This window comes from Ambystoma mexicanum, chromosome 2q (genome assembly GCF_040938575.1).
Source record: "Ambystoma mexicanum isolate Mex_15411 chromosome 2q, UKY_AmexF1_1, whole genome shotgun sequence".
Classification (NCBI taxonomy): Eukaryota; Metazoa; Chordata; class Amphibia; order Caudata; family Ambystomatidae; genus Ambystoma; species Ambystoma mexicanum.
Genome location: NC_090924.1, coordinates 127,520,438 through 127,536,848, shown reverse-complemented (window position 1 = coordinate 127,536,848; position 16,411 = coordinate 127,520,438). Strand labels below are relative to the sequence as shown.

The following is a 16,411-nucleotide window of genomic DNA, read 5'->3' as shown; positions in this document are numbered from 1 at the left end:
GATACACAGAAGAGAGAAAGTGGCCCAACACACTAGACTAGCAGTCTTCTGATCAATCTGCAGCTGGCAAGGTGGGGGAGAGCCTTTATTTTGCACCTGCTGGGATCTGCATTGGCAGAAGCTCTGAGGGCTGGGCCTTTCCTTTTGCCTGTAAAAACAAAAAGCAGCCCTCCTCCCTCCAGCCCTGAGAGCATGGGCGTGACACTGGAAAAAGCAGCATCTCCCCTTTGGTAAAGATGACCATTGCACAGCTGCTCACTCAGAGCTCGATCGTGCTCGATCAGGCGAGATATATTTAGGTCACCAGCAAAGTCTGTTCTCTTTTCTTGTGTAGGGTGAGCATTCACAGAGCCCAGCTTCGTTGACAAGAGTGCAAAAGGTGTATACTAAAAGCTTTCTGCTTTACTTGAGCGCCATGGCCGTTATTATATTTTGGCTGCTCCAAGCAATCTCTGTCCAGCCGATGCAAATTTCCAGCTCAAATTTTCCCAGCACTCAAAAAGTCCCTCCTCCCGCCAGCTCTGCTTTCAGGAAGTTCAGCAGAAGCAGTCCAACTTCTGTTCCCACTTCAGAGGAAAAGCTTTCTCGGGCCAGAGAAAGCCAGGGAATCACTGTACCGGCAAGTGCATTTCTTACAACTGGTAATCCCTCAGAACACAGAAATGAAGAAGCTGTATATGAAAATGTATTATTTCTTTGGTACACTAACCTATGTAACTAATATGGACCATTTCAGAGGACGGAGCGGACCCAACTGTGATCCCAGAGACCCAAATACCCAGCAGTAGGGAAAATAAATCCTCTCTGTGCTCTGCAACATTACATACACAAAATGCAAGCGCGTGCATTTTTTTATTGGCCCCATATACAGAATACATGTGAGGATGCTTGCCTTCCCAGTGTATTTCTCAAGCTCTTGAGAGCATATGCTATTTCCATGGGAACGCAAATAAGTTCATACTTTACATTTGTGTGTGACAAAAGGGGAAAAAAACTATTTTGTGTAAAATGCCAGCAGAGAGTGTTTCTGCCCGGTCTCGAACCGGGGACCTTTCGCGTGTGAGGCGAACGTGATAACCACTACACTACAGAAACAGCTGCTTGCTCACCTTTGTAGGGACTGGGAGAACAGGTGCAAAGGGCAGTGCAAGTGGACCTGCTTAAAGACTAATCAAATGCCTTGCGCCTGAAGCTCACACAATCCAGCCTAAAACATACGTCCTATCAAGCATGCGCACATATACAAGTATGCCAGCTGAGGGCCTATGCAGCGTACAGAGGGAAGGACATATTTCCACTTTGAGATCGGACGGCCAAAACTCACAAGCAAATCAAGGAATGTTACTGAGAGCTAACAGAGAACACAAAGTGCTTGTCACAAGGACATGGCACGCAAAGAGGTTCAGGAAGTGAATTGTTCATCGACTACTGCTTACCGAGAAAACCAGAGAGTCTGTCCAATGAAAATAACATTGAAAAAACAAAAAAAAGGAGCTCAAGTTAACCACCTTGATTGGGCTCGTCCGGGATTTGAACCCGGGACCTCTCGCACCCAAAGCGAGAATCATACCCCTAGACCAACGAGCCACGGTCCTTTGAGCATTTGACGGAATTGTCCTCAGCGTTTGCACCCCCCTTAGGATTCGAGGCCAAGAATGCCTATTCCTGAAGTTTGTTCCTGCCGCTGAAAGCCTTGTCGGTGTATGAGCCAAATGAATGCCCCAGTCGGCACGCTCTGACTGTCTTCACAGGTCTCCTCCTCATCCCGAAGGTTGGTGGCCCATTGACATCAGGGTGAAAGGTGCTTGCGATACACTGTTCCTTCCTTCCTTCCTTCCTTCCTTCCTTTATTCCTCTTATGCTGTTTATGTAATAAGAGGGGACGATACACAGAAGAGAGAAAGTGGCCCAACACACTAGACTAGCAGTCTTCTGATCAATCTGCAGCTGGCAAGGTGGGGGAGAGCCTTTATTTTGCACCTGCTGGGATCTGCATTGGCAGAAGCTCTGAGGGCTGGGCCTTTCCTTTTGCCTGTAAAAACAAAAAGCAGCCCTCCTCCCTCCAGCCCTGAGAGCATGGGCGTGACACTGGAAAAAGCAGCATCTCCCCTTTGGTAAAGATGACCATTGCACAGCTGCTCACTCAGAGCTCGATCGTGCTCGATCAGGCTCGATCAGGCGAGATATATTTAGGTCACCAGCAAAGTCTGTTCTCTTTTCTTGCGTAGGGTGAGCATTCACAGAGCCCAGCTTCGTTGACAAGAGTGCAAAAGGTGTATACTAAAAGCTTTCTGCTTTACTTGAGCGCCATGGCCGTTATTATATTTTGGCTGCTCCAAGCAATCTCTGTCCAGCCGATGCAAATTTCCAGCTCAAGTTTTCCCAGCACTCAAAAAGTCCCTCCTCCCGCCAGCTCTGCTTTCAGGAAGTTCAGCAGAAGCAGTCCAACTTCTGTTCCCACTTCAGAGGAAAAGCTTTCTCGGGCCAGAGAAAGCCAGGGAATCACTGTACCGGCAAGTGCATTTCTTACAACTGGTAATCCCTCAGAACACAGAAATGAAGAAGCTGTATATGAAAATGTATTATTTCTTTGGTACACTAACCTATGTAACTAATATGGACCATTTCAGAGGACGGAGCGGACCCAACTGTGATCCCAGAGACCCAAATACCCAGCAGTAGGGAAAATAAATCCTCTCTGTGCTCTGCAACATTACATACACAAAATGCAAGCGCGTGCATTTTTTTATTGGCCCCATATACAGAATACATGTGAGGATGCTTGCCTTCCCAGTGTATTTCTCAAGCTCTTGAGAGCATATGCTATTTCCATGGGAACGCAAATAAGTTCATACTTTACATTTGTGTGTGACAAAAGGGGAAAAAAACTATTTTGTGTAAAATGCCAGCAGAGAGTGTTTCTGCCCGGTCTCGAACCGGGGACCTTTCGCGTGTGAGGCGAACGTGATAACCACTACACTACAGAAACAGCTGCTTGCTCACCTTTGTAGGGACTGGGAGAACAGGTGCAAAGGGCAGTGCAAGTGGACCTGCTTAAAGACTAATCAAATGCCTTGCGCCTGAAGCTCACACAATCCAGCCTAAAACATACGTCCTATCAAGCATGCGCACATATACAAGTATGCCAGCTGAGGGCCTATGCAGCGTACAGAGGGAAGGACATATTTCCACTTTGAGATCGGACGGCCAAAACTCACAAGCAAATCAAGGAATGTTACTGAGAGCTAACAGAGAACACAAAGTGCTTGTCGCAAGGACATGGCACGCAAAGAGGTTCAGGAAGTGAATTGTTCATCGACTACTGCTTACCGAGAAAACCAGAGAGTCTGTCCAATGAAAATAACATTGAAAAAACAAAAAAAAGGAGCTCAAGTTAACCACCTTGATTGGGCTCGTCCGGGATTTGAACCCGGGTCCTCTCGCACCCAAAGCGAGAATCATACCCCTAGACCAACGAGCCACGGTCCTTTGAGCATTTGACGGAATTGTCCTCAGCGTTTGCACCCCCCTTAGGATTCGAGGCCAAGAATGCCTATTCCTGAAGTTTGTTCCTGCCGCTGAAAGCCTTGTCGGTGTATGAGCCAAATGAATGCCCCAGTCGGCACGCTCTGACTGTCTTCACAGGTCTCCTCCTCATCCCGAAGGTTGGTGGCCCATTGACATCAGGGTGGAAGGTGCTTGCGATACACTGTTCCTTCCTTCCTTCCTTCCTTCCTTTATTCCTCTTATGCTGTTTATGTAATAAGAGGGGACGATACACAGAAGAGAGAAAGTGGCCCAACACACTAGACTAGCAGTCTTCTGATCAATCTGCAGCTGGCAAGGTGGGGGAGAGCCTTTATTTTGCACCTGCTGGGATCTGCATTGGCAGAAGCTCTGAGGGCTGGGCCTTTCCTTTTGCCTGTAAAAACAAAAAGCAGCCCTCCTCCCTCCAGCCCTGAGAGCATGGGCGTGACACTGGAAAAAGCAGCATCTCCCCTTTGGTAAAGATGACCATTGCACAGCTGCTCACTCAGAGCTCGATCGTGCTCGATCAGCGAGATATATTTAGGTCACCAGCAAAGTCTGTTCTCTTTTCTTGCGTAGGGTGAGCATTCACAGAGCCCAGCTTCGTTGACAAGAGTGCAAAAGGTGTATACTAAAAGCTTTCTGCTTTACTTGAGCGCCATGGCCGTTATTATATTTTGGCTGCTCCAAGCAATCTCTGTCCAGCCGATGCAAATTTCCAGCTCAAATTTTCCCAGCACTCAAAAAGTCCCTCCTCCCGCCAGCTCTGCTTTCAGGAAGTTCAGCAGAAGCAGTCCAACTTCTGTTCCCACTTCAGAGGAAAAGCTTTCTCGGGCCAGAGAAAGCCAGGGAATCACTGTACCGGCAAGTGCATTTCTTACAACTGGTAATCCCTCAGAACACAGAAATGAAGAAGCTGTATATGAAAATGTATTATTTCTTTGGTACACTAACCTATGTAACTAATATGGACCATTTCAGAGGACGGAGCGGACCCAACTGTGATCCCAGAGACCCAAATACCCAGCAGTAGGGAAAATAAATCCTCTCTGTGCTCTGCAACATTACATACACAAAATGCAAGCGCGTGCATTTTTTTATTGGCCCCATATACAGAATACATGTGAGGATGCTTGCCTTCCCAGTGTATTTCTCAAGCTCTTGAGAGCATATGCTATTTCCATGGGAACGCAAATAAGTTCATACTTTACATTTGTGTGTGACAAAAGGGGAAAAAAACTATTTTGTGTAAAATGCCAGCAGAGAGTGTTTCTGCCCGGTCTCGAACCGGGGACCTTTCGCGTGTGAGGCGAACGTGATAACCACTACACTACAGAAACAGCTGCTTGCTCACCTTTGTAGGGACTGGGAGAACAGGTGCAAAGGGCAGTGCAAGTGGACCTGCTTAAAGACTAATCAAATGCCTTGCGCCTGAAGCTCACACAATCCAGCCTAAAACATACGTCCTATCAAGCATGCGCACATATACAAGTATGCCAGCTGAGGGCCTATGCAGCGTACAGAGGGAAGGACGTATTTCCACTTTGAGATCGGACGGCCAAAACTCACAAGCAAATCAAGGAATGTTACTGAGAGCTAACAGAGAACACAAAGTGCTTGTCGCAAGGACATGGCACGCAAAGAGGTTCAGGAAGTGAATTGTTCATCGACTACTGCTTACCGAGAAAACCAGAGAGTCTGTCCAATGAAAATAACATTGAAAAAACAAAAAAAAGGAGCTCAAGTTAACCACCTTGATTGGGCTCGTCCGGGATTTGAACCCGGGACCTCTCGCACCCAAAGTGAGAATCATACCCCTAGACCAACGAGCCACGGTCCTTGGAGCATTTGACGGAATTGTCCTCAGCGTTTGCACCCCCCTTAGGATTCGAGGCCAAGAATGCCTATTCCTGAAGTTTGTTCCTGCCGCTGAAAGCCTTGTCGGTGTATGAGCCAAATGAATGCCCCAGTCGGCACGCTCTGACTGTCTTCACAGGTCTCCTCCTCATCCCGAAGGTTGGTGGCCCATTGACATCAGGGTGGAAGGTGCTTGCGATACACTGTTCCTTCCTTCCTTCCTTCCTTCCTTTATTCCTCTTATGCTGTTTATGTAATAAGAGGGGACGATACACAGAAGAGAGAAAGTGGCCCAACACACTAGACTAGCAGTCTTCTGATCAATCTGCAGCTGGCAAGGTGGGGGAGAGCCTTTATTTTGCACCTGCTGGGATCTGCATTGGCAGAAGCTCTGAGGGCTGGGCCTTTCCTTTTGCCTGTAAAAACAAAAAGCAGCCCTCCTCCCTCCAGCCCTGAGAGCATGGGCGTGACACTGGAAAAAGCAGCATCTCCCCTTTGGTAAAGATGACCATTGCACAGCTGCTCACTCAGAGCTCGATCGTGCTCGATCAGGCGAGATATATTTAGGTCACCAGCAAAGTCTGTTCTCTTTTCTTGCGTAGGGTGAGCATTCACAGAGCCCAGCTTCGTTGACAAGAGTGCAAAAGGTGTATACTAAAAGCTTTCTGCTTTACTTGAGCGCCATGGCCGTTATTATATTTTGGCTGCTCCAAGCAATCTCTGTCCAGCCGATGCAAATTTCCAGCTCAAATTTTCCCAGCACTCAAAAAGTCCCTCCTCCCGCCAGCTCTGCTTTCAGGAAGTTCAGCAGAAGCAGTCCAACTTCTGTTCCCACTTCAGAGGAAAAGCTTTCTCGGGCCAGAGAAAGCCAGGGAATCACTGTACCGGCAAGTGCATTTCTTACAACTGGTAATCCCTCAGAACACAGAAATGAAGAAGCTGTATATGAAAATGTATTATTTCTTTGGTACACTAACCTATGTAACTAATATGGACCATTTCAGAGGACGGAGCGGACCCAACTGTGATCCCAGAGACCCAAATACCCAGCAGTAGGGAAAATAAATCCTCTCTGTGCTCTGCAACATTACATACACAAAATGCAAGCGCGTGCATTTTTTTATTGGCCCCATATACAGAATACATGTGAGGATGCTTGCCTTCCCAGTGTATTTCTCAAGCTCTTGAGAGCATATGCTATTTCCATGGGAACGCAAATAAGTTCATACTTTACATTTGTGTGTGACAAAAGGGGAAAAAAACTATTTTGTGTAAAATGCCAGCAGAGAGTGTTTCTGCCCGGTCTCGAACCGGGGACCTTTCGCGTGTGAGGCGAACGTGATAACCACTACACTACAGAAACAGCTGCTTGCTCACCTTTGTAGGGACTGGGAGAACAGGTGCAAAGGGCAGTGCAAGTGGACCTGCTTAAAGACTAATCAAATGCCTTGCGCCTGAAGCTCACACAATCCAGCCTAAAACATACGTCCTATCAAGCATGCGCACATATACAAGTATGCCAGCTGAGGGCCTATGCAGCGTACAGAGGGAAGGACATATTTCCACTTTGAGATCGGACGGCCAAAACTCACAAGCAAATCAAGGAATGTTACTGAGAGCTAACAGAGAACACAAAGTGCTTGTCGCAAGGACATGGCACGCAAAGAGGTTCAGGAAGTGAATTGTTCATCGACTACTGCTTACCGAGAAAACCAGAGAGTCTGTCCAATGAAAATAACATTGAAAAAACAAAAAAAAGGAGCTCAAGTTAACCACCTTGATTGGGCTCGTCCGGGATTTGAACCCGGGTCCTCTCGCACCCAAAGCGAGAATCATACCCCTAGACCAACGAGCCACGGTCCTTTGAGCATTTGACGGAATTGTCCTCAGCGTTTGCACCCCCCTTAGGATTCGAGGCCAAGAATGCCTATTCCTGAAGTTTGTTCCTGCCGCTGAAAGCCTTGTCGGTGTATGAGCCAAATGAATGCCCCAGTCGGCACGCTCTGACTGTCTTCACAGGTCTCCTCCTCATCCCGAAGGTTGGTGGCCCATTGACATCAGGGTGGAAGGTGCTTGCGATACACTGTTCCTTCCTTCCTTCCTTCCTTCCTTTATTCCTCTTATGCTGTTTATGTAATAAGAGGGGACGATACACAGAAGAGAGAAAGTGGCCCAACACACTAGACTAGCAGTCTTCTGATCAATCTGCAGCTGGCAAGGTGGGGGAGAGCCTTTATTTTGCACCTGCTGGGATCTGCATTGGCAGAAGCTCTGAGGGCTGGGCCTTTCCTTTTGCCTGTAAAAACAAAAAGCAGCCCTCCTCCCTCCAGCCCTGAGAGCATGGGCGTGACACTGGAAAAAGCAGCATCTCCCCTTTGGTAAAGATGACCATTGCACAGCTGCTCACTCAGAGCTCGATCGTGCTCGATCAGCGAGATATATTTAGGTCACCAGCAAAGTCTGTTCTCTTTTCTTGCGTAGGGTGAGCATTCACAGAGCCCAGCTTCGTTGACAAGAGTGCAAAAGGTGTATACTAAAAGCTTTCTGCTTTACTTGAGCGCCATGGCCGTTATTATATTTTGGCTGCTCCAAGCAATCTCTGTCCAGCCGATGCAAATTTCCAGCTCAAATTTTCCCAGCACTCAAAAAGTCCCTCCTCCCGCCAGCTCTGCTTTCAGGAAGTTCAGCAGAAGCAGTCCAACTTCTGTTCCCACTTCAGAGGAAAAGCTTTCTCGGGCCAGAGAAAGCCAGGGAATCACTGTACCGGCAAGTGCATTTCTTACAACTGGTAATCCCTCAGAACACAGAAATGAAGAAGCTGTATATGAAAATGTATTATTTCTTTGGTACACTAACCTATGTAACTAATATGGACCATTTCAGAGGACGGAGCGGACCCAACTGTGATCCCAGAGACCCAAATACCCAGCAGTAGGGAAAATAAATCCTCTCTGTGCTCTGCAACATTACATACACAAAATGCAAGCGCGTGCATTTTTTTATTGGCCCCATATACAGAATACATGTGAGGATGCTTGCCTTCCCAGTGTATTTCTCAAGCTCTTGAGAGCATATGCTATTTCCATGGGAACGCAAATAAGTTCATACTTTACATTTGTGTGTGACAAAAGGGGAAAAAAACTATTTTGTGTAAAATGCCAGCAGAGAGTGTTTCTGCCCGGTCTCGAACCGGGGACCTTTCGCGTGTGAGGCGAACGTGATAACCACTACACTACAGAAACAGCTGCTTGCTCACCTTTGTAGGGACTGGGAGAACAGGTGCAAAGGGCAGTGCAAGTGGACCTGCTTAAAGACTAATCAAATGCCTTGCGCCTGAAGCTCACACAATCCAGCCTAAAACATACGTCCTATCAAGCATGCGCACATATACAAGTATGCCAGCTGAGGGCCTATGCAGCGTACAGAGGGAAGGACGTATTTCCACTTTGAGATCGGACGGCCAAAACTCACAAGCAAATCAAGGAATGTTACTGAGAGCTAACAGAGAACACAAAGTGCTTGTCGCAAGGACATGGCACGCAAAGAGGTTCAGGAAGTGAATTGTTCATCGACTACTGCTTACCGAGAAAACCAGAGAGTCTGTCCAATGAAAATAACATTGAAAAAACAAAAAAAAGGAGCTCAAGTTAACCACCTTGATTGGGCTCGTCCGGGATTTGAACCCGGGACCTCTCGCACCCAAAGTGAGAATCATACCCCTAGACCAACGAGCCACGGTCCTTGGAGCATTTGACGGAATTGTCCTCAGCGTTTGCACCCCCCTTAGGATTCGAGGCCAAGAATGCCTATTCCTGAAGTTTGTTCCTGCCGCTGAAAGCCTTGTCGGTGTATGAGCCAAATGAATGCCCCAGTCGGCACGCTCTGACTGTCTTCACAGGTCTCCTCCTCATCCCGAAGGTTGGTGGCCCATTGACATCAGGGTGGAAGGTGCTTGCGATACACTGTTCCTTCCTTCCTTCCTTCCTTCCTTTATTCCTCTTATGCTGTTTATGTAATAAGAGGGGACGATACACAGAAGAGAGAAAGTGGCCCAACACACTAGACTAGCAGTCTTCTGATCAATCTGCAGCTGGCAAGGTGGGGGAGAGCCTTTATTTTGCACCTGCTGGGATCTGCATTGGCAGAAGCTCTGAGGGCTGGGCCTTTCCTTTTGCCTGTAAAAACAAAAAGCAGCCCTCCTCCCTCCAGCCCTGAGAGCATGGGCGTGACACTGGAAAAAGCAGCATCTCCCCTTTGGTAAAGATGACCATTGCACAGCTGCTCACTCAGAGCTCGATCGTGCTCGATCAGGCGAGATATATTTAGGTCACCAGCAAAGTCTGTTCTCTTTTCTTGCGTAGGGTGAGCATTCACAGAGCCCAGCTTCGTTGACAAGAGTGCAAAAGGTGTATACTAAAAGCTTTCTGCTTTACTTGAGCGCCATGGCCGTTATTATATTTTGGCTGCTCCAAGCAATCTCTGTCCAGCCGATGCAAATTTCCAGCTCAAATTTTCCCAGCACTCAAAAAGTCCCTCCTCCCGCCAGCTCTGCTTTCAGGAAGTTCAGCAGAAGCAGTCCAACTTCTGTTCCCACTTCAGAGGAAAAGCTTTCTCGGGCCAGAGAAAGCCAGGGAATCACTGTACCGGCAAGTGCATTTCTTACAACTGGTAATCCCTCAGAACACAGAAATGAAGAAGCTGTATATGAAAATGTATTATTTCTTTGGTACACTAACCTATGTAACTAATATGGACCATTTCAGAGGACGGAGCGGACCCAACTGTGATCCCAGAGACCCAAATACCCAGCAGTAGGGAAAATAAATCCTCTCTGTGCTCTGCAACATTACATACACAAAATGCAAGCGCGTGCATTTTTTTATTGGCCCCATATACAGAATACATGTGAGGATGCTTGCCTTCCCAGTGTATTTCTCAAGCTCTTGAGAGCATATGCTATTTCCATGGGAACGCAAATAAGTTCATACTTTACATTTGTGTGTGACAAAAGGGGAAAAAAACTATTTTGTGTAAAATGCCAGCAGAGAGTGTTTCTGCCCGGTCTCGAACCGGGGACCTTTCGCGTGTGAGGCGAACGTGATAACCACTACACTACAGAAACAGCTGCTTGCTCACCTTTGTAGGGACTGGGAGAACAGGTGCAAAGGGCAGTGCAAGTGGACCTGCTTAAAGACTAATCAAATGCCTTGCGCCTGAAGCTCACACAATCCAGCCTAAAACATACGTCCTATCAAGCATGCGCACATATACAAGTATGCCAGCTGAGGGCCTATGCAGCGTACAGAGGGAAGGACATATTTCCACTTTGAGATCGGACGGCCAAAACTCACAAGCAAATCAAGGAATGTTACTGAGAGCTAACAGAGAACACAAAGTGCTTGTCGCAAGGACATGGCACGCAAAGAGGTTCAGGAAGTGAATTGTTCATCGACTACTGCTTACCGAGAAAACCAGAGAGTCTGTCCAATGAAAATAACATTGAAAAAACAAAAAAAAGGAGCTCAAGTTAACCACCTTGATTGGGCTCGTCCGGGATTTGAACCCGGGACCTCTCGCACCCAAAGCGAGAATCATACCCCTAGACCAACGAGCCACGGTCCTTTGAGCATTTGACGGAATTGTCCTCAGCGTTTGCACCCCCCTTAGGATTCGAGGCCAAGAATGCCTATTCCTGAAGTTTGTTCCTGCCGCTGAAAGCCTTGTCGGTGTATGAGCCAAATGAATGCCCCAGTCGGCACGCTCTGACTGTCTTCACAGGTCTCCTCCTCATCCCGAAGGTTGGTGGCCCATTGACATCAGGGTGAAAGGTGCTTGCGATACACTGTTCCTTCCTTCCTTCCTTCCTTCCTTCCTTTATTCCTCTTATGCTGTTTATGTAATAAGAGGGGACGATACACAGAAGAGAGAAAGTGGCCCAACACACTAGACTAGCAGTCTTCTGATCAATCTGCAGCTGGCAAGGTGGGGGAGAGCCTTTATTTTGCACCTGCTGGGATCTGCATTGGCAGAAGCTCTGAGGGCTGGGCCTTTCCTTTTGCCTGTAAAAACAAAAAGCAGCCCTCCTCCCTCCAGCCCTGAGAGCATGGGCGTGACACTGGAAAAAGCAGCATCTCCCCTTTGGTAAAGATGACCATTGCACAGCTGCTCACTCAGAGCTCGATCGTGCTCGATCAGGCTCGATCAGGCGAGATATATTTAGGTCACCAGCAAAGTCTGTTCTCTTTTCTTGCGTAGGGTGAGCATTCACAGAGCCCAGCTTCGTTGACAAGAGTGCAAAAGGTGTATACTAAAAGCTTTCTGCTTTACTTGAGCGCCATGGCCGTTATTATATTTTGGCTGCTCCAAGCAATCTCTGTCCAGCCGATGCAAATTTCCAGCTCAAATTTTCCCAGCACTCAAAAAGTCCCTCCTCCCGCCAGCTCTGCTTTCAGGAAGTTCAGCAGAAGCAGTCCAACTTCTGTTCCCACTTCAGAGGAAAAGCTTTCTCGGGCCAGAGAAAGCCAGGGAATCACTGTACCGGCAAGTGCATTTCTTACAACTGGTAATCCCTCAGAACACAGAAATGAAGAAGCTGTATATGAAAATGTATTATTTCTTTGGTACACTAACCTATGTAACTAATATGGACCATTTCAGAGGACGGAGCGGACCCAACTGTGATCCCAGAGACCCAAATACCCAGCAGTAGGGAAAATAAATCCTCTCTGTGCTCTGCAACATTACATACACAAAATGCAAGCGCGTGCATTTTTTTATTGGCCCCATATACAGAATACATGTGAGGATGCTTGCCTTCCCAGTGTATTTCTCAAGCTCTTGAGAGCATATGCTATTTCCATGGGAACGCAAATAAGTTCATACTTTACATTTGTGTGTGACAAAAGGGGAAAAAAACTATTTTGTGTAAAATGCCAGCAGAGAGTGTTTCTGCCCGGTCTCGAACCGGGGACCTTTCGCGTGTGAGGCGAACGTGATAACCACTACACTACAGAAACAGCTGCTTGCTCACCTTTGTAGGGACTGGGAGAACAGGTGCAAAGGGCAGTGCAAGTGGACCTGCTTAAAGACTAATCAAATGCCTTGCGCCTGAAGCTCACACAATCCAGCCTAAAACATACGTCCTATCAAGCATGCGCACATATACAAGTATGCCAGCTGAGGGCCTATGCAGCGTACAGAGGGAAGGACATATTTCCACTTTGAGATCGGACGGCCAAAACTCACAAGCAAATCAAGGAATGTTACTGAGAGCTAACAGAGAACACAAAGTGCTTGTCGCAAGGACATGGCACGCAAAGAGGTTCAGGAAGTGAATTGTTCATCGACTACTGCTTACCGAGAAAACCAGAGAGTCTGTCCAATGAAAATAACATTGAAAAAACAAAAAAAAGGAGCTCAAGTTAACCACCTTGATTGGGCTCGTCCGGGATTTGAACCCGGGTCCTCTCGCACCCAAAGCGAGAATCATACCCCTAGACCAACGAGCCACGGTCCTTTGAGCATTTGACGGAATTGTCCTCAGCGTTTGCACCCCCCTTAGGATTCGAGGCCAAGAATGCCTATTCCTGAAGTTTGTTCCTGCCGCTGAAAGCCTTGTCGGTGTATGAGCCAAATGAATGCCCCAGTCGGCACGCTCTGACTGTCTTCACAGGTCTCCTCCTCATCCCGAAGGTTGGTGGCCCATTGACATCAGGGTGGAAGGTGCTTGCGATACACTGTTCCTTCCTTCCTTCCTTCCTTCCTTTATTCCTCTTATGCTGTTTATGTAATAAGAGGGGACGATACACAGAAGAGAGAAAGTGGCCCAACACACTAGACTAGCAGTCTTCTGATCAATCTGCAGCTGGCAAGGTGGGGGAGAGCCTTTATTTTGCACCTGCTGGGATCTGCATTGGCAGAAGCTCTGAGGGCTGGGCCTTTCCTTTTGCCTGTAAAAACAAAAAGCAGCCCTCCTCCCTCCAGCCCTGAGAGCATGGGCGTGACACTGGAAAAAGCAGCATCTCCCCTTTGGTAAAGATGACCATTGCACAGCTGCTCACTCAGAGCTCGATCGTGCTCGATCAGCGAGATATATTTAGGTCACCAGCAAAGTCTGTTCTCTTTTCTTGCGTAGGGTGAGCATTCACAGAGCCCAGCTTCGTTGACAAGAGTGCAAAAGGTGTATACTAAAAGCTTTCTGCTTTACTTGAGCGCCATGGCCGTTATTATATTTTGGCTGCTCCAAGCAATCTCTGTCCAGCCGATGCAAATTTCCAGCTCAAATTTTCCCAGCACTCAAAAAGTCCCTCCTCCCGCCAGCTCTGCTTTCAGGAAGTTCAGCAGAAGCAGTCCAACTTCTGTTCCCACTTCAGAGGAAAAGCTTTCTCGGGCCAGAGAAAGCCAGGGAATCACTGTACCGGCAAGTGCATTTCTTACAACTGGTAATCCCTCAGAACACAGAAATGAAGAAGCTGTATATGAAAATGTATTATTTCTTTGGTACACTAACCTATGTAACTAATATGGACCATTTCAGAGGACGGAGCGGACCCAACTGTGATCCCAGAGACCCAAATACCCAGCAGTAGGGAAAATAAATCCTCTCTGTGCTCTGCAACATTACATACACAAAATGCAAGCGCGTGCATTTTTTTATTGGCCCCATATACAGAATACATGTGAGGATGCTTGCCTTCCCAGTGTATTTCTCAAGCTCTTGAGAGCATATGCTATTTCCATGGGAACGCAAATAAGTTCATACTTTACATTTGTGTGTGACAAAAGGGGAAAAAAACTATTTTGTGTAAAATGCCAGCAGAGAGTGTTTCTGCCCGGTCTCGAACCGGGGACCTTTCGCGTGTGAGGCGAACGTGATAACCACTACACTACAGAAACAGCTGCTTGCTCACCTTTGTAGGGACTGGGAGAACAGGTGCAAAGGGCAGTGCAAGTGGACCTGCTTAAAGACTAATCAAATGCCTTGCGCCTGAAGCTCACACAATCCAGCCTAAAACATACGTCCTATCAAGCATGCGCACATATACAAGTATGCCAGCTGAGGGCCTATGCAGCGTACAGAGGGAAGGACGTATTTCCACTTTGAGATCGGACGGCCAAAACTCACAAGCAAATCAAGGAATGTTACTGAGAGCTAACAGAGAACACAAAGTGCTTGTCGCAAGGACATGGCACGCAAAGAGGTTCAGGAAGTGAATTGTTCATCGACTACTGCTTACCGAGAAAACCAGAGAGTCTGTCCAATGAAAATAACATTGAAAAAACAAAAAAAAGGAGCTCAAGTTAACCACCTTGATTGGGCTCGTCCGGGATTTGAACCCGGGACCTCTCGCACCCAAAGTGAGAATCATACCCCTAGACCAACGAGCCACGGTCCTTGGAGCATTTGACGGAATTGTCCTCAGCGTTTGCACCCCCCTTAGGATTCGAGGCCAAGAATGCCTATTCCTGAAGTTTGTTCCTGCCGCTGAAAGCCTTGTCGGTGTATGAGCCAAATGAATGCCCCAGTCGGCACGCTCTGACTGTCTTCACAGGTCTCCTCCTCATCCCGAAGGTTGGTGGCCCATTGACATCAGGGTGGAAGGTGCTTGCGATACACTGTTCCTTCCTTCCTTCCTTCCTTCCTTTATTCCTCTTATGCTGTTTATGTAATAAGAGGGGACGATACACAGAAGAGAGAAAGTGGCCCAACACACTAGACTAGCAGTCTTCTGATCAATCTGCAGCTGGCAAGGTGGGGGAGAGCCTTTATTTTGCACCTGCTGGGATCTGCATTGGCAGAAGCTCTGAGGGCTGGGCCTTTCCTTTTGCCTGTAAAAACAAAAAGCAGCCCTCCTCCCTCCAGCCCTGAGAGCATGGGCGTGACACTGGAAAAAGCAGCATCTCCCCTTTGGTAAAGATGACCATTGCACAGCTGCTCACTCAGAGCTCGATCGTGCTCGATCAGGCGAGATATATTTAGGTCACCAGCAAAGTCTGTTCTCTTTTCTTGCGTAGGGTGAGCATTCACAGAGCCCAGCTTCGTTGACAAGAGTGCAAAAGGTGTATACTAAAAGCTTTCTGCTTTACTTGAGCGCCATGGCCGTTATTATATTTTGGCTGCTCCAAGCAATCTCTGTCCAGCCGATGCAAATTTCCAGCTCAAATTTTCCCAGCACTCAAAAAGTCCCTCCTCCCGCCAGCTCTGCTTTCAGGAAGTTCAGCAGAAGCAGTCCAACTTCTGTTCCCACTTCAGAGGAAAAGCTTTCTCGGGCCAGAGAAAGCCAGGGAATCACTGTACCGGCAAGTGCATTTCTTACAACTGGTAATCCCTCAGAACACAGAAATGAAGAAGCTGTATATGAAAATGTATTATTTCTTTGGTACACTAACCTATGTAACTAATATGGACCATTTCAGAGGACGGAGCGGACCCAACTGTGATCCCAGAGACCCAAATACCCAGCAGTAGGGAAAATAAATCCTCTCTGTGCTCTGCAACATTACATACACAAAATGCAAGCGCGTGCATTTTTTTATTGGCCCCATATACAGAATACATGTGAGGATGCTTGCCTTCCCAGTGTATTTCTCAAGCTCTTGAGAGCATATGCTATTTCCATGGGAACGCAAATAAGTTCATACTTTACATTTGTGTGTGACAAAAGGGGAAAAAAACTATTTTGTGTAAAATGCCAGCAGAGAGTGTTTCTGCCCGGTCTCGAACCGGGGACCTTTCGCGTGTGAGGCGAACGTGATAACCACTACACTACAGAAACAGCTGCTTGCTCACCTTTGTAGGGACTGGGAGAACAGGTGCAAAGGGCAGTGCAAGTGGACCTGCTTAAAGACTAATCAAATGCCTTGCGCCTGAAGCTCACACAATCCAGCCTAAAACATACGTCCTATCAAGCATGCGCACATATACAAGTATGCCAGCTGAGGGCCTATGCAGCGTACAGAGGGAAGGACATATTTCCACTTTGAGATCGGACGGCCAAAACTCACAAGCAAATCAAGGAATGTTACT

General features: G+C 47.5%; 17 non-coding genes across 17 annotated transcripts; all 17 read right to left on the bottom strand.

Annotated features, from left to right (window-relative positions):
• Nucleotides 1-1,022: 1,022 nt before the first annotated feature.
• TRNAV-CAC (transfer RNA valine (anticodon CAC)) lies at nt 1,023-1,095 on the bottom strand. The gene has a single exon. It is a non-coding gene; the product is annotated as a tRNA-Val (tRNA).
• Nucleotides 1,096-1,515: 420 nt separating this feature from the next.
• On the bottom strand, nt 1,516-1,587 carry TRNAP-UGG (transfer RNA proline (anticodon UGG)). Its single transcript has one exon. It is a non-coding gene; the product is annotated as a tRNA-Pro (tRNA).
• A 1,329-nt stretch (nt 1,588-2,916) lies between these two features.
• TRNAV-CAC (transfer RNA valine (anticodon CAC)) lies at nt 2,917-2,989 on the bottom strand. The gene has a single exon. It is a non-coding gene; the product is annotated as a tRNA-Val (tRNA).
• Nucleotides 2,990-3,409: 420 nt separating this feature from the next.
• On the bottom strand, nt 3,410-3,481 carry TRNAP-UGG (transfer RNA proline (anticodon UGG)). Its single transcript has one exon. It is a non-coding gene; the product is annotated as a tRNA-Pro (tRNA).
• Nucleotides 3,482-4,795: 1,314 nt separating this feature from the next.
• On the bottom strand, nt 4,796-4,868 carry TRNAV-CAC (transfer RNA valine (anticodon CAC)). Its single transcript has one exon. It is a non-coding gene; the product is annotated as a tRNA-Val (tRNA).
• Nucleotides 4,869-5,288: 420 nt separating this feature from the next.
• Nucleotides 5,289-5,360, bottom strand: TRNAP-UGG (transfer RNA proline (anticodon UGG)). Its single transcript has one exon. It is a non-coding gene; the product is annotated as a tRNA-Pro (tRNA).
• Nucleotides 5,361-6,675: 1,315 nt separating this feature from the next.
• TRNAV-CAC (transfer RNA valine (anticodon CAC)) lies at nt 6,676-6,748 on the bottom strand. Its single transcript has one exon. It is a non-coding gene; the product is annotated as a tRNA-Val (tRNA).
• Nucleotides 6,749-7,168: 420 nt separating this feature from the next.
• On the bottom strand, nt 7,169-7,240 carry TRNAP-UGG (transfer RNA proline (anticodon UGG)). The gene has a single exon. It is a non-coding gene; the product is annotated as a tRNA-Pro (tRNA).
• Nucleotides 7,241-8,554: 1,314 nt separating this feature from the next.
• TRNAV-CAC (transfer RNA valine (anticodon CAC)) lies at nt 8,555-8,627 on the bottom strand. The gene has a single exon. It is a non-coding gene; the product is annotated as a tRNA-Val (tRNA).
• A 420-nt stretch (nt 8,628-9,047) lies between these two features.
• On the bottom strand, nt 9,048-9,119 carry TRNAP-UGG (transfer RNA proline (anticodon UGG)). The gene has a single exon. It is a non-coding gene; the product is annotated as a tRNA-Pro (tRNA).
• Nucleotides 9,120-10,434: 1,315 nt separating this feature from the next.
• TRNAV-CAC (transfer RNA valine (anticodon CAC)) lies at nt 10,435-10,507 on the bottom strand. Its single transcript has one exon. It is a non-coding gene; the product is annotated as a tRNA-Val (tRNA).
• A 420-nt stretch (nt 10,508-10,927) lies between these two features.
• TRNAP-UGG (transfer RNA proline (anticodon UGG)) lies at nt 10,928-10,999 on the bottom strand. The gene has a single exon. It is a non-coding gene; the product is annotated as a tRNA-Pro (tRNA).
• Nucleotides 11,000-12,328: 1,329 nt separating this feature from the next.
• TRNAV-CAC (transfer RNA valine (anticodon CAC)) lies at nt 12,329-12,401 on the bottom strand. Its single transcript has one exon. It is a non-coding gene; the product is annotated as a tRNA-Val (tRNA).
• Nucleotides 12,402-12,821: 420 nt separating this feature from the next.
• Nucleotides 12,822-12,893, bottom strand: TRNAP-UGG (transfer RNA proline (anticodon UGG)). Its single transcript has one exon. It is a non-coding gene; the product is annotated as a tRNA-Pro (tRNA).
• A 1,314-nt stretch (nt 12,894-14,207) lies between these two features.
• TRNAV-CAC (transfer RNA valine (anticodon CAC)) lies at nt 14,208-14,280 on the bottom strand. The gene has a single exon. It is a non-coding gene; the product is annotated as a tRNA-Val (tRNA).
• A 420-nt stretch (nt 14,281-14,700) lies between these two features.
• TRNAP-UGG (transfer RNA proline (anticodon UGG)) lies at nt 14,701-14,772 on the bottom strand. The gene has a single exon. It is a non-coding gene; the product is annotated as a tRNA-Pro (tRNA).
• Nucleotides 14,773-16,087: 1,315 nt separating this feature from the next.
• TRNAV-CAC (transfer RNA valine (anticodon CAC)) lies at nt 16,088-16,160 on the bottom strand. Its single transcript has one exon. It is a non-coding gene; the product is annotated as a tRNA-Val (tRNA).
• Between the last annotated feature and the right edge of the window lie 251 nt (nt 16,161-16,411).